Source organism: Salvelinus fontinalis, chromosome 16 (assembly GCF_029448725.1).
Source record: "Salvelinus fontinalis isolate EN_2023a chromosome 16, ASM2944872v1, whole genome shotgun sequence".
NCBI classification, from domain to species: domain Eukaryota; kingdom Metazoa; phylum Chordata; class Actinopteri; order Salmoniformes; family Salmonidae; genus Salvelinus; species Salvelinus fontinalis.
In genome coordinates this window covers 33,119,634-33,142,544 of record NC_074680.1, presented here as the reverse complement: position 1 = coordinate 33,142,544, position 22,911 = coordinate 33,119,634, and the positions used below count along the sequence as shown (strand labels likewise).

The 22,911-nt window shown below is 41.8% G+C and overlaps 1 long non-coding RNA gene across 6 annotated transcripts; it reads left to right on the top strand.

Moving 5' to 3' along the window:
- The first annotated feature begins 1,320 nt into the window (after nucleotides 1-1,320).
- LOC129813047 (uncharacterized) lies at nucleotides 1,321-18,398 on the top strand. Of its 6 annotated transcripts, none has more exons than XR_008753106.1 (7): nucleotides 1,321-1,799; nucleotides 8,041-8,097; nucleotides 8,471-9,123; nucleotides 14,515-14,583; nucleotides 16,029-16,105; nucleotides 17,145-17,208; nucleotides 18,311-18,398. It is a non-coding gene; the product is annotated as an uncharacterized LOC129813047 (long non-coding RNA). The 6 variants fall into 6 exon arrangements; XR_008753105.1 differs by having other exon boundaries at nucleotides 2,445-8,097; XR_008753104.1 differs by having other exon boundaries at nucleotides 2,367-8,097.
- The last annotated feature ends 4,513 nt before the right edge of the window (nucleotides 18,399-22,911 follow it).

The window sequence follows — 22,911 nt, the reverse complement described above, 5'->3', positions numbered from 1 at the left end:
TGTTTCTGTGACAAACAGTGAATTAGTTATTTATATCACTTTAAATGGCATTTTACCGATTTTATGTATTTCTATCAAGTCAAAACTGGAATTTCTACTCAAAAAAAGTTTGTAAAAGTATGCTAGACATTTATAGAATAAATCATATCTAGCTTGATTCTGTGACAAACGGTGAATTAGTTATTGATTTTTAAATGGCTTTTGGCGAATGTCTGTTGAATGTCCTTGTGTGAATATAAAACCAACTTTACCTCAGTCGAATTTGTATAGAGCCTCACAATCTCCCCCCTGACAGAATTCTCCCATCCCTCTTCGCGTTCTTCATTCCTGCGGCTTGCATGCTAGTAGAGATTTCTGCTCTTCACTCCATTGTCAGTTTAGCCTACATTTCACTGATTTTAGTAGCAGAAAGCATTTTAGTCTGCAGTTTTCGGTTTGGCTATTTGTTTCAATATGGCGCGCTGGGCGAACCCCCCCTTCAGCGCCCGCACGTACTCGTGGGCGCCCCATGCCGCCCTGTACCTAAATCCGCTACTGATTTGTATTAGTCTATAAATAAATATCTTTGCCAAAATTCGTCATCTCTCCCATGTTTTATTCGACTAGTATTTTTGAAAGTATAAGGATAATAATTCAGCCATAGTTGTTCTGAAATGTTTATTGCTTGCCAACATTTTACTCCCTCTATGTTTAATATAATACGTATACATGAATTATTAATTTCGGTTGCCTATCTTGAGGCGAAGGTTGTTCTATAGAAAGTATTTGACTCTAGCCACAAAATTAAGGAAATTAGAAGGGGGGAAGAATTCGGGCAGTGGGGAGTTTTTCGACACAACACCTGTTCGGCACCGCTATCATCCTTTTACCACTTAAAAAAAAAATATTTTCCAAACATTACTTATCTGACCCTTCCTTCTCTTTATTTTCAACTCTCTTTCGCAGCTTTTGTCGTATTGAATTAAACTTCGACAATGTCACTTTTGCCTCCGTGGATTGACGTACATTTTTTCTGCGGATGGCTGTGTATGCTATTTGGCGCGCGTACAGTTAAGTCCTAAAATTTAGGCTAATGCAGTAATACCAGATAGCCTACGGTAATGAAAGAAGAACCTCAATGTAGCCCATATAAATTGCTGAATAATAATACATTTATGGATTGTTAAGGTATTGTGTGTGTGTTTTTGTTCAACCCGCCTTTGAGCCACACAATGTTTAATGATCTTAACCCCGTCTGCGGGTTATCGGTCAACCTGCGCATTACTAGTAGGAGCCATTACGTTACACCCCTTGTTTCACTAGGAATCTAAACATGGCAAACCGGAAATGTGTCGCATATAACGTGTTTCCTTGTGTACATGCGTAGCGGGATTTCACACAGATGTGAAAAAACAAGTTTGGTTTCCACGATTATTTCGCCTTTTTGATAGCCATTTACTAAATAATCAAGTAATTTATTGTTTTATTAGCTAATATTAGTTGCTGCCATAGCCAGCTAGTTGGCTACTACTGTAGCTAACGTTAGCATTGGATTACTATTTGACAACTAGCTGACGTTACTTAGCTGTAGTGTGAAGTCAACTTCAGTTGCCACTTTGCCAATGTAGCTAACATGCTGGTGTGTTAAAAGGAGCAATGTCAGTGGAATAGGTAGTTTTCCATCGTATTGTTAACATACAGCTACCATTTTTACTTAGGAAAGTAAGCTAGCCAACTATAGACAGACATGGAGAGTCAAACCCATGCGAAGAAATCGTCTGCACCCATTGTGTCCCAAATCAACGCAGAATATGTCACAGGTAACTAAACTCAGCAAAAATAATAAACGTCATCGCACTGTCAACTGCGTTTATTTTCAGAAAACTTAACTTGTAAATATTTGTATAAACATAACAAGTAGCCTAGTGGTTAGAGCTTTGGACTAGTAACTGAAAGGTTGCAAGATCGAATCCCAGAGCTGACAAGGTAAACATCTGTCATTCTGCCCCTGAACAAGGCAGTTAAACCACTGTTCCTAGGCAGTCATTGAATATAATAATTTCTTCTTAAAACTGACTTGCCTAGTTAAATAAAGTTTTTTTATTTTTATTTAAATAGACATAAACTGAAAAGTGTTCTACAGACATGTGACTAACAGAAATGGAATAATGTGTCCCGAACAAAGGGGGTCAATAATCAAAAGTAAGAGTCAGTATCTGGTGTGGCCACCAGCTGCATTAAGTACTGCAGTGCATCTCCTCATGGACTTTAACAGATTTGCTAGTTCTTGCTGTGAGATGTTACCCCATTCTTCCACCAAGGCACCTGCAAGTTCCCGGACATTTCTGGGGGGGAATGGCCCTAACCCTAACCCTCTGATCCAACAGGTCCCAGACGTGCTAAATGGGATTGAGATCCGGGCTCTTTGCTGGCTATGGCAGAACACTGACATTCCTCTCTTGCAGGAAATCATGCACAGAATGAGCAGTATGGCTGGTGGCATTGTCATGCTGGAGGGTCATGTCAGGATGAGCCTGCAGGAAGGGTACCACATGACGGAGGAGGATGTCCCCTCTGTAACTCACAGCATTGAGATTGCCTGCAATGACAACAAGCTCAATCCGATGATGCTGTGACACACGGCCCCAGACCATGACTGACCCTCCACCTCCAAATCGATCCTGCTCCAGAGTATAGGCCTCGGTGTAACGCTCATTCCTTTGACGATAACTGCGAATCCGACCATCACCCCTGGTGAGACAAAACCGCAACCCGTCAGTGAAGAACACTTTTTGCCAGTCCTGTCTGGTCCAGCGACGGTGAGTTTGTGCCCATAGGCGACGTTGTTGCCGGTGATGTCTGGTGAGGACCTGCCTTACAACAGGCCTACAAGCTCTCAGTCCAGCCTCTCTCACCCTATTGCGGACAGTCTGAGCACTGATGGAGGGATTGTGCGTTCCTGGTGTAACTCGGGTAGTTGTTGTTGCCATCCTGTACCTGTCCCGCAGGTGTGATGTTCAGATGTACTGATCCTGTGCAGGTGTTGTTACACGTGGTCTGCCACTGAGGATGATCAGCTGTCCGTCCTGTCTCCCTGTAGCGCTGTCTTAGGCGTCTCACAGTACGGACATTACAATTTATTGCCCTGGCCACATCTGCAGTCCTCATTGCCTAAGGCACATTCACGCAGATGGGCAGGGATCCTGGGCATCTTTCTTTTGGTGTTTTTCAGAGTCAGTAGAAAGGCCTCTTTAGTATCCTAAGTTTTCATAACTGTGACCTTAATTGCCTACCGTCTGTAAGCTGTTAGTGTCTTATCGACCGTTCCACAGGTGCATGTTCAGTAATTGTTTACGGTTCATTGAACAAGTGTGGGAAACAGTGTTTAAACCCTTTACAATGAAGATCTGTGAGGTTATTTGGATTTTTAAGAATTATCTTTGAAAGACAGGATTCTGAAAAAGGGACGTTATTTTTTTTGATGAGTTTATAGGAAAATTATATTTTTTATTGCTTTATATGAGTGTCTCAAGCGATAGATCTGGAAGCACTCTGAATCCAGTCCAGCCATCCTGCACTCTCAGAGTTTGATCTTGTTCAGAACAGCCAACTTGTACCGCCTTTCAATGAAAAAGAGGTGGATGTATATTTTACTCTGTTTGAACGGATTGCTAACGTTTCATCCCTAAAATGGCTGCGAGATATTTGGTAACTGCTCCACCAAAGTGGTGTTGTGGGAAAGGCTCAAGTGTAGGCAGCTTTATCTCTTGACCAGAGTTCAGATTATGACACTTAAAGCTTCTTGTTGGGGAACGTAACAAATTGGGACTCGTTCGGGTTCTTGTTTACCATGAGTATGGTAATTACTCTAATCACCTACTCTAAAGCTCTGCTGTGTCCAGATATTTGAGTGTTCAGAAGACACTTTTGTGGTAGAGTTTCTGTCATTGATATCCACCTGAGGGGTTCTAAGCTTGGGGGAATCATTTTGAGAGTTTCATAAACACACAGGCTAATAAAACAAAGCCATGGACTTAGATGCATTTGTGTTAAACCTTACATGGGAGATGCTAGATAAATGTACAACGGAAAATCTGCACATCGCAAAGCATTATGACATCAAGGTGATATCTGGCAATCCAAAAGCAGAAGTCAAAGGAGGAAATCCTTCCAGAGAGGGAGGTTGATGAAAAGGGTCCTATGGGTAGTAGGGTGAGTCCTGTAGATGTACAACTGCGAGAGTTAGAACTAAAGGCAAAATGGGAACAGAAGTTAGAACTTGAGCACAAGGAAAGGGAAGAGGAATGTGAGCATGCCATTCAATGAAGAACAATAGATCTGGAAGCACTCTGAATCGAGTCCAGCCATCCTACACAGCCAACTTGTACCGCCTTTCAATTAAAAAATTGTTGGATGTATATTTGACTCTGAGCGGATCACTACATCCCTAAAATGGCTGCAAGATATTTGGTCACTGCTCCACCAAAGTGCTGTTGTGGGAAAGGCTCAAGAAGTGTAGGCCGCTTTATCTCTTGACCAGAGTTCAGATTATGACACTTAAAGCTTCTATACATTTTTTTGTCATTTAGCAGACGCTCTTTTCCAGAGCGACTTACAGTAGAGTGCATACATTTTATTACATTTTACATACTGAGACAAGGATATCCCTACCGGCCAAACCCTCCCTAACCTGGACGACGCTATGACAATTGTGCGTCGCCCCACGGACCTCCCGGTTGCGGCCGGCTGCGACAGAGCCTGGGCGCGAACTCAGCCCAGCCTGGGCGCGAACCCAGAGACTCTGGTGGCGCAGCTAGCACTGCGATGCAGTGCCCTAGACCACTGCGCCACCCGGGAGGCCAAGTCAACACCTACTGCAAGGTTTGTCCATTTCTACAGTGCCCAAAGATAAAGATCGGCTGAACAGATTTTTCATGTCCGCCAGTTTGTCATTACTGCCATGAGAAAGGACACATTGTCTCTGTTGAAACAGAAACATTTGAGAGATAAAAGGACGTTTTTTCGTGTGGGAGCACTCCAGCCCATTAAGTCTCTGGTTGGGATTGGCGTATTTCCTAAACAAGATTTTGGATCAGATGTGTATGAACCCTTTGTTTCATACAGGTTTGTGTCTCTGCAGAGTGGCGATGCTGTTATGCAGCCAACGAAGATACTGCGAGACACTGGGGCAGCCCAGTCCTTCATTTTGGAGGGTGTTTTTCCTTTGTCTAACATTTCAGCAACTGGTTACAGTGTGTTAGTACAAGGCGTAACAAGCACAGACAATTTAACCAACCTTAGCGATGCAGTCTTCGTTCTCGATTCGGGGAAACAGGAGTCTCGTAAAATGTCCATGCCCAGTTGCAGGGGGTCAGTTTCAATTTTAAAAAAATGCTCCGTTACAACATTCTTGTTGAATAACCAGTTCTCTTGAGTTAGCTTTAAATAGTGTATACTCCCCTGTATTTTTGAATTTGACAAACATTATTTGGATATCTAAATATTTGAATATCTAAATGTCTGAAACTACAGAGCCCTGTACAGTTTATAGAAATATCTTCTGCGAATCCATAAGGGCAGACAAATTTCAAAGATTGATAGAAAATATCCATATTTTTTTCTGGTGGTTCTACATCAATTGAACCCGGTTCGTGAAGAGCTACCGTTCTCTAGGTTTTCGTGCCCAGGTATGGGCGAGCAGACAGAGGTACGGAAGCTATATTGTTACACTGATGCTGTTAACCCGGATCACTGGTTGCTGCGGAAAAGGAGGAGGTCAAAAGGAGGGTGAGTGTAACCGATGTGAAATGGCTAGCTAGTTAGCGGGGTGCGCTCTAGTGTTTCAATCGGTGACGTCACTCGCTCTGAGACCTTGAAGTAATTGTTCCCCTTGCAGAGGGGCGGCTTTTGTGGAGTGATGGGTAACAATGTTTCGAGGGTGGCTGTTGTTGATGTGTGCAGAGGGTCCCTTGTTCGAGGCAAGGAGAGGGATGGAAGCTATACTGTTACACCAGGTTAGTTACAACTGGGGTTGGAGTGAAAACCTACAGGAGGGTAGCTCTCCAGGAACAGGGTTGGAGTCTACAGTGCATTCGGAAAGTATTAAGATCCCTTGACTTTGTCCACATTTTGTTACGTTACAGCCTTAATCTACAATTGATTAAATTAAATATTTTCCGGGCCTCCCGAGTGGCTCAGTGGTGTAAGGCACTGCCTCGCAGTGCTAGAGGCGTTACTACAGACCCTGGTTCATTCTTAGGCTGTACCACAAACGGCCGTGGCCGGGAGGCCCATAGGAAGGCGCACAATTGGCCCAGCGTCGTCCGGTTAGGGGAGGGTTAGGCCGGTGGGGCTTTACTTGGCTCATCGAGGTCTAGCGATTCCTTGTGGCGGGCCGGGTGCCTGCAGGCTGTCCCCGGTCGCCAGTTGGACTGTGTTTCCTCCGACACATTGGTGCGGCTGGCTTCCGGGTTAGGCTGGCGGGTGTTAAGAAGTGTGGTTAGGCGGGTCATGTTTAGGAGGACGCATGACTCCACCTTCGCCTCTCCCGAGCCCGTTGGGGAGTTGTAGCGATGACACAAAATTGGCATAAAATACAACAAAAAATATATATATATTGATAAGTCACCTAGTCCTAGAGAGATTTACACGGTTATCAAAACGTCATACATGAAACACAGCCCTTATTTGAAGTGTTTACAAAAAATCGAAGATTAATGGTGAAAAAACGATTAGAACTATTTCCTTGTTTAACCGCTAGGTGTTATGGCTCATAATGTGGTACTCTAGTCTACAGGTGTGTGTTTTTTACGTCACTGATTAGTTGAACGAATTCACGATTTGGCGGGGTGTCCAGTCACCGGGGTATACCTACACTTGTGGTGCGTTCAGTTCACTTCAACATTTGCAAGGTTGCGAGACGGTTTGTGCTGAACAACACGTTTTTGGTGCACACTGTTCTTAAACAGCCTTTGAGGTACGTTAGCCAGCAGATCCAACCCGCTTGCTTACAGTTGCAATGTGATAGGACAGGCTTCCTGTGTTGATTAACACACAGCAGAGGTGTTGTGAGATATGGCTTGGAAATTGTACTGCAATCCCAGGATGAGAAATGCGTTGTACCCAAATTGTCCCATTATCCCAACTGTTACACCAAGAAGTTTTAACGACTGCTAGTTTAAGTTAACTGACGTTTTCGTCCTCATGCTAGCTAGCAGTAGCCACAGCAGCCATTATGGAATGGCACGCAGTGTTGAACAACTAAGGAGCTGATTGGCTGACACTGCCATTCCAAAATGGCTGCTGTGGCTTTTGCGACCTAGCATGAGGACAAAAAGGTCAGTTTTCCGGAGGAACAATCTTCCTGGTGTAACAGTTGGGATAATGTGATAATTCATGGGAAGTATATTGCATTTCTCATTTCTGGATTGAGGTGCATTTTCTGAGCCATATCTCGCGCCAGCTATGCAGTGTCTAAATCTACAGACTGAACACTGTCCGACCCTAGTGCAGCTGTTAGCAAGCGGGTCGGATCGGCTGGCTAGAGGTACATTTGGTGGGTGTGGCCTGATCAATATGGGTGTGACCAATTGAAATCGCAAAACTTGTGCAGCACTCCAGGTCATTGCCCTCTGGGCCACCATAATCACAAAGTTTTCCAACTGGTTTTTCAGTACAGTTCTTTTTCGCTGTTGGAGCTAGAAACAAGCATTTTGATGCACCTGCGATAACCTCTGCAAATATGTGAATGCGACCAGTGAACTTTGAATTTATTTGAGTTTTGCACATTGCACACCGTTCTGTTGTACTGAATGCAACCCTGGCTGGCATCTTTTGAATTTCGGGAGGGGTTAATTTCCCCCATTGACTTGGCCAAGATGATTTCAGAGGAGCTGGTGTTCTCTACCAAAGCAAATCCCTCCTGGTTCCTCCACTCACTCTGGGACAGACATCTTATCATCACCCCCAGAACAAAATCTAGTGCACTCACACAAAATTTGCTTATGGGATGCAGAGATTAAAGTTTTTGTTATAATAACCTCTCTCACTTTCTTTTTTAAGTTGGCTAATAGATACTGGGCGCCCCATGTCAAGAACAAACTACCATTAGACCCAAAGGTGAGCCTCCTACTTAGATATATAATTGATTATAATTGATTACATAACTCATCTCATATGAATATACTGTACTCTATACCATCTACTGCATCTTGCCTATGCCGTTCTGTACCATCACTCATTCATATCTTTATGTACATATTCTTTATCCCTTTACACTTGTGTGTATAAGGTAGTAGTAGTTGTGGAATTGTTAGGTTAGATTACTCGTTGGTTATTACTGCATTGTCGGAACTAGAAGCACAAGCATTTCGCTACACTCGCATTAACATCTGCTAACCATGTGTATGTGACAAATACAATTTGATTTGATTTATGAATATAGTGGAGACGGTCTGCTTGCTCTAACAAACGGTATTTGTCACCCACTCAGGTCTTGGAGGATGTCTATGAGAAAGTGATTCTAAAGTCCGTGTGAGTGAACTCAACTCTTGAATAGCATCAGTATTTTGTAATGTTAAATCTTCTTACCACAAGTTGAATAAATGGTTTAACCAAGTCCTCCACGTCTGCTATTTTATCTTCCGTTTCGCCATTAGGAAGATCATGTTACTGGAGTTCAGGTGGATTTTTGATCCTTTTTATTGTGGCCTCAATACATAATCAATGATAATAATTTATCATCAGAGAGAACGTCCCTGCCTGTGAGGTAAGAATGAATACCCTGGCCTGTCAAACAGAAATGTTGACCCTTGGTTGTAAATTTTTGTTTCACATAGCAAATACTTAGCTGTGTTAACAATCAGTAAGTGTGTTGTTGAACATGCTATGTTGTGTGTGTTGCGTGTTGGCTGTACATGGACAGCCCCAGCAATACATCTACTTAGGGCAAATGTCTCCAGCGAGCATTGATCAATGTCTTCTATATCAATGTTGTTTTTAACCCTTGGTTTATTATGTGTATCCAGGTGTTTAAGAAGGTGCCAAACCACTTCCCCTACTTATTTAAGTGTGTGATGGAGGATGTGTCTCTGAAGGAACAGACTGTACTGTTGGTCTTCCTCCACCACTGATTGGTACAGCCTGGTATGTCACACACCAACCAATTTCTACCTCTGGAAATGGGGAATTTATTATTGGCTGAATCACCACATATTATATAAGCATCTTGGGTATAGGAGGTTGTTTTATAGCAGAAAGTATGTTGGTAAAAACCATGAATGAAGAGTCCCTTCCCTCTTCCCTTGTTCACACCCTTCCTGGACCTGATGGAACTGTATCGGTGGAAGCAATATAGCTGAAGTATATAGTACCAGTCAAAAGTTTGGACACACCTACTCATTCCAGGGTTTTTCTTTATTTGTACTTTTTTCTACATTTATAGAATAATAGTGAAGACATCACAACTATGACATAACACACATGGAATCATGTAGTAACCAAAAAATTGTTAAACAAATCAAAATATATTTTATATTGTAGATTCTTCAAAGTAGCCACCCTTTGCCTTGATGAGAGCTTTGCACACTCTTGGCATTCTCTCAACCAGCTTCATGAGGTAGTCACCTGAAATGCATTTCAATTAACAGGTGTGCCTTGTTAAATGTTAATTTGTGGAATTCAAGAACTTTGAAAGTTTCTTCAAGTGCAGTCACAAAAACCATCAAGTGCTATGATGAAACTGGCTCTCATGAGGACCGCCACAGGAAAGGAAGACCCAGAGTTACCTCTGCTGCAGAGGACAAGTTCATTAGAGTTAACTGCACCTCAGAAATTGCAGCCCAAATATATGCTTCACAGAGTTCAAGTAACAGACACATCTCAACATCAACTGTTCAGAGTAGAGGTCGACCGATTCTTTTACACCTTTATTTAACTAGGCAAGTCAGTTAAGAACACATTCTTATTTTCAATGACGGCCTAATGAATGATGGGTTAACTGCCTTGGTCAGGGGCAGAGCGACAGATCTTTACCTTGTCAGCTCGGGGATTCGTTTTTGCAACCTTCCGGTTACTAGTCCAACGCTCTAACCACCTGCCTTACATTGCACTCCACGAGGAGCCTGCGGACTACCGAGGGCAGCAAGAAGCCAAGGTAAGTTGCTAGCTAGCATTAAACTTATAAAAAACAATCAATCTTCACATAATCACTAGTTAACTACACGTGGTTGATGATATTACTAGTTTATCTAGCGTGTCCTGCGTTGCAGAAAATCGATGTGGTGCCTGTTAATTTCTCATCGAATCACAGCCTACTTCGCCAAACAGGTGATGATTTAGCACAGTCGTTGCACCAAACCTAACCATAAACATCAACGCCTTTCATTAAAATCAATACACAAGTATATATTTTTAAACCTGCATATTTAGTTAATATTGCCTGCTAACGTGAATTTCTTATAATTAGGGAAATTGTGTCACTTCTCTTGCGTTCCGTGCAAGCAGTCAGGGTATATGCAGCAGTTTGGGCCGCCTGACTCGTTGCGAACTGTGTGAAGTCCATTTATTCTTAAAGACCGTAATTCATTTGCCAGAATTGTACATAATTATGACATTACATTGAAGGTTGTACAATGTAACAGCAATATTTAGACTTAGGGTTGCCACTCGTTAAATAAAATACGGAACGGTTCCGTATTTCAATGAAAGAATAAACTTTTTGTTTTCAAAATGATAGTTTTCGGATTCGATCATATTAATGACCAAAGGCTCGTATTTCTGTGTGTTATGTTAGAATTAAAGTCTATGATTTGATATTTGATAGAGCAGTCTGACTGAGCAATGGTAGGCAGCAGCAGGCTCGTAAGCATTCATTCAAACGGCACTTTCGTGCGTTTGCCAGCAGCTCTTCGCAATGCTTCAAGCATTGAGCTGTTTATGACTTCAAGCCTATCAACTCCCGAGATTAGGCTGGTGTAACCGATGTGAAATGGCTAGCTAGTTAGCGGGGTGCGCGCTAATAGCGTTTCAATCGGTGACGTCACTCGCTCTGAGACTTGGAGTAGTTGTTCTCCTTGCCCTGCAAGGGCCGGTTTGTGGAGCGATGGATAACGATGCTTCGAGGGTGGCTGTAGTCGATGTGTTCCTGGTTCGAGCCCAGGTAGGGGTGAGGAGAGGGACGGAAGCTATACTGTTACACTGGCAATACTAAAGTGCCTATAAGAACATCCGATAGTCAAAGTTATATGAAATACAAATGGTAGAGAGAAATAGTCCTGTAATTCCTATAATAACTACAACCTAAAACTTCTTACCTGGTAATATTGAAGACTCATGTTAAAAGGAACCACTAGCTTTCATATGTTCTCATGTTCTGAGCAAGGAACTTAAACTTTAGCTTTTTTACATGGCACATATTGCACTTTTACTTCTCCAACACTTTGTTTTTGCATTATTTAAACCAAATTAAACATGTTTCATTATTTATTTGAGGCTAAATTGATTTTATTGATGTATTATATTAAGTTAAAATAAGTGTTCCTTCAGTATTGTTGTAATTGTCATTATTACAAATAAATAAATAAAATTGACCGATTAATCGGTATCGGCTTTTTTGGTCCTCCAATAATCGGTATCAGCGTTGAAAATCATAATCGGTCGATCTCTAGTTCAGAGACTGTGTTAATCAGGCCTTCATGGTCGAATTGCTGCAAAGACACCACTACTAAAGGACACCAATAATAAGAAGAGACTTACTTGTGCCAAGAAACATGAGCAATGGACATTAGACTGGTGGAAATCTGTCCTTATTTGAGATTTTTGTTTTCAACCTCCGTGTCATTGTGAGACGCAATAAGTGAACGGATGTTCTCCGCATGTGTCGTTCCCACCGTGAAGCATGGAGTAGGAGATGTGATTGTGTGAGGGCGCTTTGCTGGTGACACTGTCAGTGATTTATTTAGAATTCAATGCACACTTAACCAGCATGGCTAACAAAAGCATTCTGCAGCGATTGCCATCCCATCTGGTTTGCGCTTAGTGGGACTATCATTTGTTTTTCAACAGGACAATTACCAACACACCTCCAAGCTGTGTAAGGGCTATTTGGCGAGTGATGGAGTGCTGCATCAGATGACCTGGCCTCAACAATCACCCAACTTCAACCCAATTGAGATGGTTTGTGATGAGTTGGACCGCAGAGTGAAGGAAAAGCAGCCAACAAGTGCTCAGCACATGTGGGAACTCCTTCAAGAATGTTGTAAAAGCATTCCAGGTGAAGCAGGTTGAGAGAATGCCAAGGGTGTGTAAAGCTGTCAAGGAAAAGTGTTGCTACTTTGAAGAATATATAATATATTTTGATTTGTTTAACACTTTTTTGGTTACTACATGATTCCATGTGTATTATTTCATAGTTATGATGTTTTCACCATTATTCTACAATGTAGAAAATAGTAAAAATAAAGAAAAACCCTTGAATGAGTAGGTGTGTCCAAACTTTTGATTGGTACTGTAGATAGAGCTACTAGTCATGCCTACCCAGTGGTCTCAGATAGGGCTGTTACGGTTACCGTATTACTGCCACACCGGCGGTCACAAGTCATGACTGCAGTCAAATTCCAATTAGGCTTCTCCAAGCTCTGATGCTGCTGACGGTCATTAGTAGCCTACCAAACTTGCTAACTGCCTGGTACTTGTTTGTTCCAATGGTAAATGACGAGACAGAGACATTCATGCGAGTAACCAGCCTCGTTCTGTACATCATGACACTCCCGGGTATCTCCAGCACCCCGGTATAAATACATGAGTTGCAGTAATAAACATTTACCAACAGATGGCATCACTCAGCCATCTTACACCCATAACAGTACTCAGTACTCTGTTGTCCCTCTAATCACTCTGACATCAATGCAAATGTAATCGAAAATCAAACACTTAATGAGAGTCCATGAGCTCATGTTGCAGCAACATTTCTATAGGCTATGCAGTTATGTGAGAAAACAGAGTTTTGATGGTATCTAATTCAAATAGGATCCTATCAGCTTCATGTCGGTTAGGCCTATTACATATATTTCTATACTTTCCTAATATTATGCACATTGCTTCGCTTTACAACAGGAGTATAGCCTACCTGGCTAGCACGAAAATGAACCATGGGAAAAGATCCTCCGTTAGCTATTTAAGTGCATATATTACATATTTATTTCCCCTGCCTGTTCTGAGACATGGTCCATTCTAAATAAAAACACATTTCACACACACATATATATATATATATATATATATATATATATATATATATATATATATAATTTAGTATATATATATATATATATATATATAATTTAGTATATATATATATATATATATATAATTTAGTATATGTAAAGACAAGATTACATTAAGAATAGTCTGATGGGTGACAATATTAACCTATCACTTGTGAAGGATGCCCAGCTTGTGCAGTAAGGCAAGAAACAGCGCATGCCTTTTATCATAGTCGCACACCTCATGTATCCTAGCCCATAGGTCTATATGTTTTGATAAGGTTTGTTTTGTAACTGAAGTGGCCAAATAACTTCTTAAAATGCAGCACATTCATCTGCTTTACAAATGGTGTGGAGCCTAACTGGCATAAATAGTCGGCGTGTTAGTTTCAAGTTTGGGGAAGGTAATTTTCACCATTTAAAAATGCACCTTTATAATATATATATTTTTTTTAGGGGGCATTACAACCACACAAGGGGATGCCGCTGTGAAATTCATACTATAAAATAATGCCACAGAATTCTAATCAAATCTTGTCTGCTAAGGGAACTAGTGTAGCCCACAGCCATATGTCATAGCCAGATCAGGACCTAACATAAGGACAACTCAGAAAATGTTATTCTGAAATAGACTACATTTTCTTCATATCATGTTTCTTTAGACCTGTCTAAAATAAATAATGGATATATTGTGATGGTATATGCTATATTACATGGATTTATTAGACTTTTTCAAATGTAGACATTCCAAAGGGCTGCATCAGTGCCTTGTAGGCTATGTGTGGATGCCAAATGTTTGTTTTAATTTACGGTCAATTACAGTGAGACCAGCAGTTATTTGCTTGACAATCAGCGGCTGACAAAATTTCATGACCTCTCAAAGCCCTAGTCTCAGATCCACAAAGCTGAGCGAACAAGAGCAGACGTCATGAAAAACATCCTGGATGTGGTTTCCATGAAAGTAGTTTGGTTTAGGTTCCACTAGGTGGCAGTATTACACTTCAACATTTTATACTTAGGTGCCACCCAAGCATATCTGTATTCCCCACTCCTGCTCAAAACAATGGGTAGCCACTGCACCAGTCTCACTCTGAAATTCGATTGTTATCCCCCTAATTCTACTGAAGCATATGCAATGGTTAGAATCTATTTGGTGCAATGCAATTATTCTACCAACTCTCAAATATCCTTATGTCCCTCTCTGACCCCCTCTCCCATTTTCTCTCTGTCTTTCTCTCTGCTCTCCCTCTGCTCCTTTCTGTTTGTCTCTCAGGAGGTGGATTTGATCAGAGAGCAGGTGCAGCAGCTCATCTTACTGCCCATGTGGATGTGTCTCTTACCAGTAAGAGCTCCTCTCTCCCTTATCCTGCAGTGCTCCTTTCTTTACAACTGTCACACTGTTAAATATGCGGAATGTTTAAGATTATGCCTCAATATTTTTTTCATTACTGAATAGGGATTTATTATGTAGAAAAGGGTTGGTCAACCAAAGACAAACTGTCTCAATGTTTTGCTATTTTTTTATAGCGTCATTAAGATTGATTAATCAACGCACTGTCTGTCATCTGTACAGTCTTGACTCCAACACGAGTTGACGAATGTTCCCAAGCTCCAAAAGTTTTTGAATCTGATCAAGAAGAAGAAAGAATCAAAGAATTTTGACAAGCTGGATGGCAAAGCTTCAGAGCAGTAAGACCTTCTCCCTCTGCCACCAGCTGTAGAAACAGTCCCATCCAAAATCTAATGTTCCCTTCCGAAATATAGTAGTCCCATCCAAAATCTAATGTTCCCTTCCGAAATATAGTAGTCCCATCCGAAATATAGTAGTCCCATCCGAAATATAGTAGTCCCATCCGAAATATAGTAGTCCCATCCGAAATATAGTAGTCTCATCCGAAATATAGTAGTCCCTTCCGAAATATAGTAGTCCCATCCGAAATATAGTAGTCCCATCCGAAATATAGTAGTCCCATCCGAAATATAGTAGTCCCATCCGAAATATAGTAGTCCCATCTAAAATCTAATGTTCCCTTCCGAAATATAGTAGTCCCATCCGAAATATAGTAGTCCCATCCGAAATATAGTAGTCCCATCCGAAATATAGTAGTCCCATCCGAAATATAGTAGTCCCATCCGAAATATAGTAGTCCCATCCGAAATATAGTAGTCCCATCCAAAATATAGTAGTCCCATCCAAAATATAGTAGTCCCATCCAAAATCTAATGTTCCCTGCCGAAATATAGTAGTCCCATCCGAAATATAGTAGTCTCATCCGAAATATAGTAGTCCCATCCGAAATATAGTAGTTCTATCAAAAAATATAATAGTCCCATTCAAAATCTACATTTTTTTTGTCCATAGTCCCATCAAAGTATAATAGTCCCCTCAGAAATTAGAATAGTTCCATCAAAGTATAATAGTCCCCTCAGAAATTAGAATAGTTCCATCAAAGTATAATAGTCCCCTCAGAAATTAGAATAGTTCCATCAAAGTATAATAGTCCCCTCAGAAATTAGAATAGTTCCATCAAAGTCTAATAGTCCCCTCAGAAATTAGAATAGTTCCATCAAAGTATAATAGTCCCCTCAGAAATTAGAATAGTTCCATCAAAGTATAATAGTCCCCTCAGAAATTAGAATAGTTCCATCAAAGTATAATAGTCCCATCAGAAATTAGAATAGTTCCATCAAAGTATAATAGTCCCCTCAGAAATTAGAATAGTTCCATCAAAGGCACAGCGTTGTGATGTGTGTCGCTAATTATTATTTCCTGCCTTTTATTTCCAGAGGCAAGATGGAGAGGACATTCCTTTCTGAGCTCATTAACAAGTTTTTGGTGGTTCTGATGTCCGTCTCCCCAGCAGGTAAACATTTAGCAACACAGCTGGGATTTATGAACAATGCAGCTTTGTTGTATTCCCGTAAGCAGCTGGACACCGCAGCGGGGAGGCCACATTTACTGGAGGAGAAAGATGAGATTCTCAAGGCTTAAAATGGTGCTCAAAGACATTTTCCTCATGCTGAAAAGTTTTCACAACTTATTGTGCCAATTTAAACATACTCTGCTGTTTATTTTAAGCTTTAGCAGAGAGACCGACATCTTACTTGGGTACCAGAGGCAAACTAGGACACCCTATGCACATGCATTTACCTCCTAGTCTTTATACGTGACATTTCTACAGTCCAAAAGTCCCTCATTACCGGTGTGAGATGCACCATTTCCAACCTTTTATTAGTCCCAAAGAACATCCTTTCATCCTGACTTGACCCCCACTCTGAAAGAGCAGCCCTGTCCAGCTGCCCCCCCGCCACGCCCACTGCGACAGTCTGTGTGGTGATTTAATGTAGGGCGACACACAGACCCCTCTCCCCCCACCCCACACGCCCAACCTGTATGCTCAGAATAGCATCTCTCCCAACATGTAGCTGGGTGGTGGTAGTCCTGGTAGTCCTCTAATCCTCCCTGTCAGAGCATTGGTGAACAGCACAGGGATGCACACACACATACACGGTGGTATGTAGCACAATGGACATGTGCTACTGCACACACACACACCTACCTCCCCTAATGAGGGTTGATCTCCCAGCATACATTGCAGTGCCCCAGAGGAGAGACAAACATACCGGGGTCTTTGTGCACGGCTGGGCCACTCCCTGGCCCCAGCGCTCTCTCTCTCTCTCTCTCTCTCTCTCTCTCTCTCTCTCTCTCTCTCTCTCTCTCTCTCTCTCTCGCTCTCTCTCACACTCACTCACACAGAGGCCATGGTGTCGTCCACAGTTGTTTGCTGAAAACCCTCCTTCATCTCCCACATCAACCTCTGTGTTTGAGTGTGTGATGGTGGTCATGCGTGTTGTGTATGTTATTACCTGAACTGAATGTCTCCCTGTGTTATCTCTCTCAAGCCCTGTACCCAAGGGGAAGGTCCACTCCTGCGTGAGGTTCATCGAGCTCATGATTCACCTGGAGGTAAGAAACACACTATTCACAAGGGAAACTATGCTGGTGTTGTGTAGCATATGTATGAAGTGTACTAGGCAGCCATTTATATAGAATCAACTGAATATCTGCATTCACTGAGCATGCAAAGACACGTTTGAGGTTGCTGTACCTACCTATACCTGTACACCTATTTATATGTTGATATGTGTAGAAGTATGCAACCTTGAATGATTGTTTTTTGATGACGGTGAGAAAATACAGGTTATTTCTAGCGTAGAACATTTGAGGTGTAACGTCATGGTGTAGTGTGCTTCTCTGTGGTCTGGTTTGGCTTCATCATGACACGCAGAGAGGATGTCACATAGTCAAGATGGTTCCTTCCCTCTCTGGGCTGCGTGGTCACGGTGCTCCTGTTTCCCCCGAGGGAGGATCGGATGGATTGATTTTCCCCCTATCCGATGACATGCTATCCTTTTCCTGGCACTGGCAAGGCAAGCTGCCTCCGGAGAAGTCCTTTCCCCCTCAGCAGTATCATTTTACAAAGGGATGGCTGAAATCTCATGCTGTGAATCTCCGACCCTGTGAATCTCTATATGGAAAAAGAGATCCTACATTTTGTGTGTCTGTTAGGTTGAGCCATCTGTGACAGGTCTGTGGAGATCAAAGCTGTGGCCATAGATAAAGCTCGTCTGTCTTGTTGCGGGAGCAGTATCATCTGCAGAGAGGTGAACTCAGTAGAAGACATGGCATTTTTTCAATTCATTTTTGCTGTTCTTTTTGTGAGTAGAGGTCATTGTTTTTCTCCTTTCCTCTTTTTGAAATTTGACCTCCAACCCTCATCTATGAAATGCAAAAAATAGTCCAAACCACCCTGCTGAAATAGACTCTGAATCAATAGGGCCCTATTTATTCTCTGGGCCTCAATGCTGGGAATTCTGGTTTGTAGATGGATTGATCTGATTGAACCCAAATTATGCGTTTTCTAGTTATAGGTAGATGCGTGAATATTTATAAAAAAACTAACATTTTAAGATCATATTCATTGAGCCTATTGTCTTGTATAAGGGCAGCGGTTTCATTGTTTTACCATGATGTGTAATGTGTGGTTCCCTTCAATGTCTGTCCCCAGGCCCTTCTCCTAACACGTCGCTGGTTCAACACAGTGCTGGATGACTCCCACCTGGTGGTGATGACTCCCACCTGGTGTCCAGCCTCATGCAGAGAGAGGAGGAAGGACACCTCTTCTGCCAGTTACTGGACATACTGTTCTACACCGGCATTGGGATCAATGACCAGACAGGCAACGCCCTGACAGAGAAGGAGATGACCACGCTCCACTATGACAGAATCACATCACTGCAGGTACTTGTATACAGTACTACCCAGGATGGATGGATGAGTTACTCTGTTTTGTTTGGTTGTTTACTTGACCTGTCCACATCACACATTATTCTATATTATTCAAATCGTTGATAGGCATCAGTTTTGAACATCATTTGCATTTGAAAGTTTACCTAAGTGTACTGTGTGCACCTGGTAGACATAACCCATGCTGTGAGTTGTACATGTATGAATATGGAACATTCATAATTTAGTGACAGCTTCCAGATGTCATTTACAAGAAAGAATATCAAGTCAAAGTCAGTCCTAGAGAGAATTCTCAATATTTTAGATTTCAGTCTTCCATGCATTTTTACCTCTCAACTTGATATGATCAAATTAATTTAAAGGGAAATATGGAGGCTGGTTCATCTGTTCATCCTAATATTCTCTCCATCTGTCCATCTCTCGCTCTTTCCCCTACCTCTCACTAGCCCCACACAGATGTTGGATTAGTACATTAGGGAAATGAAAAAGGTGCCTGACATCACACGGTCTCTGGGGTGTGTGGGTAAGGAGTTGTTTCCTCATGATCTCTAAATGTTTGCTGTGTCTTGTCTTTCAGAAGGCAGCCTTTGCCCATTTCCCAGAGCTGCAGGACTTTGCCCTGTCCAATGTGGGAGCCGTGGACACACAAGAATCCCTCACCAAACAGTTTGGCCATTTCAGGTAGTGTGTGGGTGGGGAGGGGAGTCATATCTGGGATTGTGATCCCCAAAAAACATCCATACACATCCTAACCTTTATGCTACCATGATGACAAATGCTGCCCCCTGACCAAAAAATGGCAGGCAGCATGTGAGTCCTTGAATGTGCAGAGTAGTGTGGTACCAGCAAGAGAGAGAGAGAGACTCGCCTCATTAATTCCAGCAATTTGCAGGGGCTTGAGAATAAACTCTTTGAACAGCTGTATTTGTCAGATCATATTAGCAAGTGGCCTTGCCAAACCCCCCCCCCCCCCCTCCCCACCATCGCTTTCATGGGGCTGGGCCTTGTTAGTGTGTGTGTGCTCCCTATCCTTTTCTCCTTTCCTTCTGACCCTGGTCCTAGGTTCTGCTGAGACTCTCTATCCCCTCTCTGTTATTGTCACCGAGCCCCCCCCCCCGGCTTCAAGGCTTCTATCACTTTTAACAAGGCGCTTTTTACCCACAAAACCCTCTTTTTAATGCCAGCTATTCCAGCTGTGCTACCCAGAAGCTAAACTGCTCTTCATCCATTATTCCAGATAGATTCGCTAAGTCCCCAAAACACACATGGGCAGCAGGGTTTCCGTTAGCCGGTAATAGCCGGCTTTTAGCCGAAAAAAGAACAAAAAACAAAGCCGATAAATAAAATTGCCACCGACCAATTGCCTTGGGAAAAAATCCCTTGCGAAATAATGCTTTTTAGCCTATTCATTGATGGAAATACCAGTTGATGGAAATACATTTTTCTGGTAACACTTATCGGTCTATAGGTTAATTTGCATAATTTTGTGGAATACATTGTACAGTATATTCGTTATGTATCTTATCACATGCGTACAGCATACAGAGCCATTGAGAGGAAAATCTGCCAGACAGTGTGAGAGCTGCTGCTACAGCATCTCAAACAGTAAATGTATAGGCACCGGAGGACAGGCCTCATCAGCACCTCACACACCACTTTGCAATGAGCTGGAGGCAGTATGCATTTTGAAAACATATACTTGTGATTGTTTGAAACCTGAACGTTTACAACATAATGAGGCATGTCTTACCTTGCTTCAAAGTAGCCTAGCCAAAATCAGACCACAGCCTAGGAGGCAATTATTTTATATCAACTTTCTTTCATAGTGCAGTAGCCAAAGGCACAATCCTAGTCATATTAGCATGTTAGTTGTTGCATATTAGATCTCCCCTCTTCCTAAATTTCTAGCTGATATTTTCGTCTGTCAAATGAAACCGCTTGCATGTGCGGTGTGCTTTGACAATGGTGTTTTCCCCTTAATTGCATTATGGGACAAACATTCATGTCTAGCCTACTGCTTTGTGCACATTGCTGCACTTACAGTGCCTTCGGAAAGTGTTCAGACCTCTTGACTTTTTCTACTGTGACGTAGAAGTCCGTTACTGGCCGCGGGCAGCATTTGGTTCTTTAACGCACGCCCACATTCATCACTCCTCCCTGCTCCGTTATAAGATAAGTTAACAATGTGGGTCGACACACAAATTAACTTCTGTCTTAGTACATACATTTCATACTTGTGTCAGTGTTCATATTTAATATAAGCAATATTTATTATACTTATAGATGTTGTGGATGAGCGCTTTGTTTGTTCGTTCTGTTCCTCTCTCTCTCCATCTCTGTAGCTTCTGGGTATGCTGGAAAAGGACCCGAGCTAAGGGATTGGGCTGACTTTATAGTGCCTGTCCCAAATTGCTCGTTAATGTAAATGTGCATATTGAAAGATACTGTCAGTAGTGATGTAATGTTGTAAATGTTGTGGTATTGTTTAAAAAACGTGTTGCAATGTATATACTTTAGTACGTTTAGTTAAATGGAAAATGTAGGTTTGTTTACGTAATTGCTCAATTAATTAGTGTTAATTGTTCTGAGGGGAGGGGCTAGCCCTACAAAAGTATCCTCTCTTTCGGTTCATGGAGAGGCATTTTGGATCGAGCTGTGGATGGGGCAGCATTGTTTTAAGCTGGCCCATAAGGTATATGTTTGATTGCAGTACTGTTGTTTTTGTTCCAGAATCACTTTGTAAATAAACCCTCTTGGACAGAAGAACTTTTGCGGCTCCGCCATCTTTTTATTTTGATAGAGGTTAGGTTTTCCAGTTTAGCCTTCTGGCCTACTCTACGTGACATCTACATTTTGTGACATTACAGCATTATTCTAAAATTAATTATATCGTTTTTTTTCCTTCATCGATCTACACACAATACCCCATAATGACAAAGCAAAAACAGGTTTTTAGAAATGTTAGCAAATAAAAAACTGATCACAATTACATAAGTATTCAAACCCTTTACTCAGTACTTTGTTGAAGTACCTTTGGCAGCGATTACAGCCTCGGGTCTTCTTGGGTATGACGCTACGAGCTTGGCACACGTTTGTTTGAGGAGTTTCTCTCTGCAAATACTCTCAGGCTCTGTCAGGTTGGATGGGGAGCGTCGCTGCACAGCTATTTTCAGGTCTCTCCAGAGATGTTCGATGGGGTTCAAGTTCCGGGCTCTGGCTGGGCCACTCAAGGACATTCAGAGACTTGTCCCGAAGCCACTCCTGCGTTGTCTTGGCTGTGTGCTCTGGGTCGTTGTCCTGTTGAAGGGTGAACCCTCGCCCCAGTCTGAGGTCCTGAGTGCTCTGGAGCAGGTTTTCATCAAGAATCTCTCTGTACTTTTCTTCATTAATCTTTCCCTCGATCCTGACTAGTGTCCCTGCCGCTGAAAAACATCCACACAGCATGATGCTGCCACCACCATTTTTTATTCAATTTTTTATTTGACCTTTATTTAACCTCTCTTGGGTACGTGAGACGTTAGGGTCCCACATCTTCAACTGCCAGTGAAACTGCTGGGTGCCAAATTCAAATACAGAAATACTCATTATAAAAATTCAGAAAACAAAACATATTTTACATAGGTTTAAAGATTAACTTCTTATGAATCCAACCACGGTGTCAGATTTTAAAAAGGCTTTACGGCGAAAGCATACCTTACGATTATTTGAGACCATATCCCAGCAGACAAATCATTACAAACAGTAATCAGCCAAGTAGAAGAGTTACACAAGTCAGAAATAGAGATAAAATTAATCCCTTACCTTTGATGATCTTCAAATGGTTGCACTCAGCAGACATTCATTTACTCAATAAATGTTCCTTTTGTTCGATAGTCTCTTTATATCCAAAAACCTCTGTTGTGTTCGTGCGATTTCTTCAGTAATCCACAGGCTCAAACGCAGTCAAAACAGGCAAACAAAAAATCCAAATTGTATCCGTAAAGTTCATAGAAACAAGTCAAACGATGTTTATATTCAATCCTCAGGTTGTTTTTAGCCTAAATAATCGATAATATTTCAACCGGACAATAAGGTCATCAATATAAAAGGTAAACAAGAAAGGCACTCTCTCGGTCGTGAGCATGAAAAAGCTCTGTGACACTTTAGGGTCCACTCATTCAGACTGCTCTTACTTCCTCATTTTTCAGAATACAAGCCTGAAACAATTTCTAAAGACTGTTAACATCTAGTGGAAGGCATAGGAACTGCAATTTGAGTCCTAAGTCAATGGATACTGTAATGGCATTGAATAGAATACTACAAAACAAAACAAAAACTACTTCCCGAATGGATTTTTCTCAGGTTTTCGCCTGCCAAATCAAT